Source organism: Apium graveolens, chromosome 10, assembly GCF_009905375.1.
Source record: "Apium graveolens cultivar Ventura chromosome 10, ASM990537v1, whole genome shotgun sequence".
In the NCBI taxonomy this organism is placed as follows: Eukaryota; Viridiplantae; Streptophyta; class Magnoliopsida; order Apiales; family Apiaceae; genus Apium; species Apium graveolens.
The window spans coordinates 1-8456 of NC_133656.1; positions in this window are offsets into that span (position 1 = coordinate 1).

Here is an 8456-nt window from a genome sequence, read left to right on the forward strand (position 1 = left end):
TTAACATCTTAACATCATAAACATCCAATTTGACATCCTTTAACCACCTCTTAGTACCACTTTCATACGAGTCAATACTGGACCACATTTTTAGCTCTAATCAACCATGTACGTCACTTTAAACCATATTAGAGTAATTTTACACCTTATAAGACTCACTTGCCACCATATATTGGTAGAATTAACATGTTAACATCATAAACATCCAATTTGACATCCTTTAACCATCTCTTGGTACCACTTTCATACGAGTCAATATTGGTCCATATTTTGGCTATAATCTACCATGCAAGTCACTTTAAAATATTAGAGTAATTTTGCACCTTATAAGACTAACTCGCCACCATATTTTGGTAGATATAACATGTTAACATCATAAACATCCAATTTGACATCCTTTAACCATCTCTTGGTACCACTTTCATACGAGTCAATTTTGGTCCATATTTTGGCTCTAATCTACCATGTAAGTCAGTTTAAACCATATTAGAGTAATTTTGCAACTTATAAGAATAACTTGCCACCATATATTGGAAGAATTAACATGTTAACATTATAAACATCCAATTTGACATCATTTAACCATCTTTTGGTACCACTTTCATACGAGTCAATTTTTGTCCACATTTTGGCTCTAATCTACCATGTAAGTCACTTTAAAACATATTAGAGTAATTTTGCACCTTATAAGACTAACTTGCCACCATATCTTGGTAGAATTAACATGTTAACATCATAAACATCCAATTTGACATCCTTTAACCATCTCTTGGTACCACTTTCATACAAGTCAATTTTGGTCCACATTTTGGCTCTAATCTACCATGTAAGTCCCTTTAAACCATATTAGAGTAATTTTGCACCTTATAAGACTCACTTTCAACCATATATTGGAACAATTAATATGTTAACATCATAAACATCTAATTTGACATCCTTTAACCACCTATTGGTACCACTTTCATACGAGTCAATTTTGGTCCACATTTTGGCTCTAATCAACCATATAAGTCACTTTAAACGATATTAGAGTAATTTTGCACCATATAAGACTCACTTTCAACCATATTGGTAGAATTAACATGTTCACATCATAAACATCCAATTTGACATCCTTTAATCAACTCTTGGTACCACTTTCATACGAGTCAATATTGGTCCACATTTTGGCTATAACCTACCATGCAGGTCACTTTAAACCATATTAGAGTAATTTTGCACCTTATAAGACAAACTTGCCACTATATATTGGTAGAATTAACATGTTAACATCATAAACATCCAATTTGACATCCTTTAACCATCTCTTTGTACCACTTTCATAGGAGTCAATTTTTGTACACATTTTGGCTCTAATCAACCATGTAAGTCACTTTAAACCATATTAGAGTAATTCTGCACCATATAAGACTCACTTTCAACCATATATTCATAGAATTAACATGTTAACATCATAAACATCCAATTTCACATCCTTTAACCATCTCTTGGTACCACTTTCATACGAGTCAATATTGGTCCATATTTTGACTATAATCTACCATGCAAGTCACTTTAAACCATATTAGAGTAATTTTAAACCTTATAAGACTAACTTGCCACCATATATTGATAGAATTAATATGTTAACATCATAAACATCCAATTTGACATCCTTTAACCATCTCTTTGTAGCACTTTCATACGAGTCAATTTTGGTTCACATTTTATCTCTAATCAACCATGTAAGTCACTTTAAAGTAATTTTGCACCATATCAGACTCACTTTCAACCATATATTGGTATAATTAACATGTTAACATCATAAAATCCAATTTGACATCCTGTAACCATCTCTTGGTACCACTTTCATATGAGTCAATATTGGTCCACATTTTGGCTCTAATCTACAATGCAAGTCACTTTAGACCATATTAGAGTAAGTTTGCACCTTATAAGACTAATTTTCCACCATATATTGGTAGAATTAACTTGTTAACATCATAAACATCCAATTTGACATCCTTTAACCATCTCTTGGTACCACTTTCATACGAGTCAATTTTGGTCCACATTTTGGCTCTAATCAACCATGTATGTCACTTTAAACCATATTAGAGTAATTTTGCACCTTATAAGACTCACTTTCAACCATATATTGGTACAATTAACATGTTACTATCATAAACATCCAATTTGACATCCTTTAACCACCTCTTAGCACCACTCTCATACGAGTCAATTTTGGTCCACATATTGGCTCTAATCAACCATGTAAGTCACTTTACACCATATTAGAGTGATTTTGCATCCTATAAGAGTCACTTTCAACCATATTTTGGTACAATTAACATCTTAACATCATAAACATCCAATTTGACATCCTTTAGCCACCTCTTAGTACCACTTTCATACGAGTCAATACTGGACCACATTTTTAGCTCTAATCAACCATGTAAGTCACTTTAAACCATATTAGAGTAATTTTGCACCTTATAAGACTAATTTGCCACCATATATTGGTAGAATTAACATGTTAACATCATAGACATCCAATTTGACATCCTTTAACCATCTCTTGGTACCACTTTTATACAAGTCAATTTTGGTCCACATTTTGGCTCTAATCAACCATGTAAGTCACTTTACACCATATTAGAGTGATTTTGCACCCTATAAGAGTCACTTTAAACCATATACTGGTACAATTAACATGTTATCATCATAAACATCCAATTTGAAATCCTTTAACCACCTCTTAGTACCACTTTCATACGAGTCAATAATGGTCCACATTTTGGCTCAAATCAACCATTTAAGTCACTTTAAACCATATTAGAGTAATTCTGCACCTTATAAGACTCACTTGCCACCATATATTGGTAGAATTAACATGTTAACATCATAAACATCTAATTTGACATCCTTTAACCACCTCTTGGTACCACTTTCATACGAGTCAATTTTGGTCCATATTTTGGCTCTAATCAACCATGTAAGTTACTTTAAACCATATTAAAGTAATTTTACACCTTATAAGACTCACTTTCAAACATATATTGGTAGAATTAACATGTTAACATCATAAACATCCAATTTGACATCCTTTAACCATCTCTTGGTACCACTTTTATACGAGTCAATATTGGTCCACATTTTGGCTATAATCTACCATGCAAGTCACTTTAAACCATATTAGAGTAATTTTGCACCTTATAAGACTAACTTGCCACCATATATTGGTAGAATTAACATGTTAACATCATAAACATCCAATTTGACATCCTTTAACCATCTCTTGGTACCACTTTCATACGAGTCAATATTGGTCCACATTTTGGCTATAATCTACCATGCAAGTCACTTTAAACCATATTAGAGTAATTTTGCACCTTATAAGAGTAACTTGCCACCATATATTGGTAGAATTAACATGTTAACATCATAAACATCCAATTTGACATCCTTTAACCATCTCTTGGTACCACTTTCATACGAGTCAATTTTGGTCCACATTTTGGCTCTAATCTACCATGTAAGTCAGTTTAAACCATATTAGAGTAATTTTGTACCTTATAAGAATAACTTGACATCATATATTGGAAGAATTAACATGTTAACATTATAAACAACCAATTTGACATCCTTTAACCATATCTTGGTACCACTTTCATACGAGTCAATTTTGGTCCATAATCTACCATGTAAGTCACTTTAAACCATATTAGAGTAATTTTGCACCTTATAAGACTAACTTGACACCATATATTGGTAGAATTAACATTTTAACATCATAAATGTAATAACCCCAATTTTTGGGAAATTTTGAAACCCTTATGAATAGTGTTTTTGCTGAATGAGAAAATTTTTCATGCCACACTATGTGGTGGTTCTGATATGGATATTCTGAGATTTTATTAGTACTTTATATGGGATATAAGTGTATGTAAAGATCATCAGAATCCAAATCTGAACACTTTGATTTTTCCCGGAAATCCAATAGATACGGAAATAATTGAGTATAAGGTAACAGGATAAAAGGATTTAAATTAAAGGATTATAATAGAGGATCATAAAAAGGAATATAATGTATTGAGAAAGGTTAAGGGAACCTAAGTAATAAGATCCCGGGTATGATCCCTCAAACGATAAACGAAAACGAAAGTTAAGCGAACCGTATAACAGATCAGCGGTCATTAGGCAAACAATTAGGAAGTTAATCAAAGGGATTAGAGAGGATGATGTCACCCAACCAATGAGAAGAGGACAAGGAGGGGAGGATGACATCATGAGGATGACACAAGCATGACATGGGAAGGAAGGAGATGTGGTGACTTTTTAACCACACAAAATCAAGGGCAACTAGGTAATTAACTAAATCAAACACAAAAACAAATCAACCAAGCCAAGCAAATTCATTCTTCATCAAAATCAAAAAGAAACCAAGGCTTTGTTCTTGAGAGCTCTCGGCTTTTTACTATTCAAAAGGCAAGAAATTTCAAATATTCAAGATCCAAGCTTCCTAAATTGGTGAGTTAATTCCCTAATCATCTTTGTAACACCCCCAAATCCGGGGTCAGGGATCCGGGTTGTCACGAGTTCCATTTCCCTTAATAACACCCAATCTTAATAAATAATCAACTATTCTGTACTGTGACCCCACAATAAATACACACACCACAAGTTATAGTCTCAGAGATGAATATCCAAAAATAATCACAAGTCATTTTATTCCAAAATTATATGCCATTACACCTTAAAAGGGTTTCTGAATAAATTTACATTTCTTTGCCATTATTACAATTCATAAATATACCTAATCTGGTACATCAAAAGTTGAAAGCCTAGACTATTGGTAGCTCCTATCTCAGCTACAGCGACATCAACGCCTATAGGAAACTGCGGAACGTTCCTATCCGCTCGCGAATTGGGAACTTGGTCCTGTTCATCTTTTCTATCTGTTGTTGTGTGATGAAAGAAGAAAGCAAGGGTAAGAAGCAAGCCCACCAAAATAATATGTATAATGATTTACAGTATATGAGCCTTCTCATAGTACTCATGAAAGTCTTGGTCAAAAGAAATGAACCAAGTTTAATATCTTAATGCGATGAAGTCGCAAAATATTCAGTATATATACATATATACTTTTCAAAATCTTGGAAGTCCTCTTCCATGCATAATATACACAGAGTTCCAGTTTATAACTGTATAAAAATATCGTTGCAAGGTGATCTCATATATCTACCCTTGTCTCAACGTTTTTCTGAAAATCTTTGATATACATAAGATAATCATTAACTAGATATAAGTTGAAAATATGAAGTTACAAGATACCCCAATATACTTATATCTTTTCCAAATATTAGTTGAACTACCACCGTTCAAGTTATAATCAGTTCAAAAGTTCATCACATAGATGAGACTACAAGACAAGATTTAAATAGATTCAATCTTTGAATATCATTATAAATAATGAAGTTACGAGATACTTCATTAAATCCCGATATATATATACACCTATATATATACATTTCATACACTCCTTGAAAACCTCTGTTATGAAAATTATAAACAGAGTTGCAATATCCAATGAATTTGGAAAGGAGAAAACCTTGGCATAAACCTGATATCTTGCTGATCAGGCAAAGATACCAATAAGTAACCTTTTCTACTAGTAGATGGACGAATTCCCCACTGGTCATAACCCTGACCGCAATAGGACCTTATGCTGGACTGCCACTCAGCCACTTACGCATTTGATGGACTCCCACTGAGCCACTTACACTTTCATGGACGCCCACTGAGCCCATGTTGCTTATTTTCTCAAAACAGCAACCTCGTTGCGAATGTAAAATACACAACTGAGCCGGATCCCTCAAGTTTTGAACGAGTATTTAAATCCCCTTTAAAAGGAAGATCTTAAATATAAAAATGAGTTTTGGAATCCGCTCTAACTTTTAAAAATCATTTTGAAGACTCGAAAACACTTTAAAGAGTGTTTGAAGTAATGCTGATTTAATGAAATAAATCAGTCCCAATATATCAGAAAATATCTGAATATTATTATTTAAATAATATTCCCATAAAGAATAATCTTTATAAAAATAATTGAAGTAGAAGTTTTAAAACTTATATTTTAAATGAGTATTAAATAACCAAAGATATACTTATACGAAAGTACTATCTTTATTTGAATAATCAAAGATAAGTTTGATTATCGACACCTTATTCTTTAATAAAATAAAGAATATATCTCATCAAATAATCGAAGTCATAGATCCTCAAATGAATATTCAAATAATATTCATTAAATAATATAAACTGAGTCATAAGCCCTCGAATGAATATTCAAATAATATTCAATAAATAATATAGAGGAGTCATAAGCACTCGAATGAATATTCAAATAATATTCAAATAATAAAATAAAAGGAGTCATAAGTCCTCGAATGAATATTCAAAATAATATTCATTTAATAAAATAAAGAAGTCATAAGCCCTCGAATGAATATTCAAAATAATATTCATTAAATAAAATAATGGAGTCATAAGCCCTCGAATGAATATTCGTAATAATATTCATTAAATAAAATAAAGTTATCGAATAAACCTTATTCGATTAATAGTTTTAAAAACTATATCAATATATATATATAAATATATATTATACTCGGGAGTCTCGCCTCCCGGTTTTAAAAAAAGTTCACATTTTGATCCCCTATACTAAGGGTATACGCAAATACCGCTGATCTCTAGCATAGGTATTATGCAACTGTAAGCATTTTAACCAACAGATATATAATCCAAGAATATGAAATAGGCATGCATATATATCATATTACATGCTACAATATATCGCAAGAATTTGCTAATCACAAATATGCATTTATCGCAAGAACATGCATATACACATATACATCACAACAACAGTATAACGGGTAGAAAACTTGCTTGAGTGACTGGGGGTTACGAATGGCTCGGGACGAGTCTGGTAACCTATAAGCAACAAGTAAGTTGGAATTAAACCAAAGTCACTTGTAAATCTATACTCTAACCAACTCAGACTCTAACGCTCGTTTTGCGCTTACTGATTCTCTTAAGTCACTCGAGTACCCTCGGCTCCACCATTTTTAATAATTTAACCATTACAAGTTTTAAGGCGATTCCTTCGTGAGTGTCTTATCAACTGCCTATTACACCTTACATAAATGTTTCATACCCCAATTAGTCCTTTAAGGTCCTTAACCAAGGTTTCAAAGTAAGGCGAGGGGTAATGGCTCGGTCGCGAAACGCCGTTACTTAAAACTGTCGTTTCTCCTAAACCGTACATCGGAATCAAACGAACTACATATAAAAACGAAGCTCGTAACATGAAATATCTAAACATGGCAATGGTCAAAATATAGCAGGGAGTTCTCGGGTCCTAATGTTATGAACAAAAGCAGTCTAAAGTAAATTGGACATTACGACGGCTATGTTTACGCGATTTCCCAAATTTTTATCATTCCAAATCATATCAATCCAACTACCAATCAACAACAACTCAAGATACACATCAATGATACTGATTTCAGTCATAATAAGCTCAAGGATCTCAATCCAATCATATATTATAACATCTCCAAATTCAACTAAACTACTTAACAATTAAGCTCGAATCATGCTTATCATTCAAATTACTACTCATCCATCCAAACCATCTCCAAACTTCAACATTCAAACTTATTACTAAAGGGTGTGAAGATTTATACCTTCCTTGGGAGGTGTTAAGTTGCTAGGAAGCCTTAGGGAGCCTCCTACAAGCTTGATCTTTCCAAAGAAATCAAGAACACAAAGTTAAGCTTTGAAGTTTCTAAAAGTCCGAATGAAAGAACTGTAAAAATGAGGGTCTTACCTACTTATTTGGACGAGACTTGTGCACAAGAGTTGTAGGCCATCTCAATACCTTTCCAACGAGCTATAGAACACAACATTTGAGTGAGTATTGAAGGAGATATGGCAGTTTGAAGTTGCTGTGTTTATTTTGGCCGAGAGCTTGATGAAGAAAAGGGAAGAGCTTTTGTGTTTTTTGAGATTTGTTTTGATTTGCCTTGGTTGGTTGACTTTATTTTGCTTTAATCATTTTTAACCATGAAAAATTGTGTGGTTATAAATCAACCACACTTCTTTCCCTTATGTCATGCTTTGGTCATCATGTGATGTCACCCTCCACACTTGTCCTCTTCTTGTTGGTTTGATGACATCATCATCCCTAACCTCCTTGATTAACTCTTAATTGCTTGCCTAATGATCGCTGATCTGTTATACGGTTCGCTTAACTTTCGTTTTCGTTTATCGTTTGAGGGATCATACCCGGGATCTTATTACTTAGGTTTCTTTAACCTTTCTCAATACATTATGTTCCTTTCATGATCCTCTCTTTTAATCCTTGAATTTAAATCCTTTTTATTCTGTTACCTTATACTCAATTCTTTCTG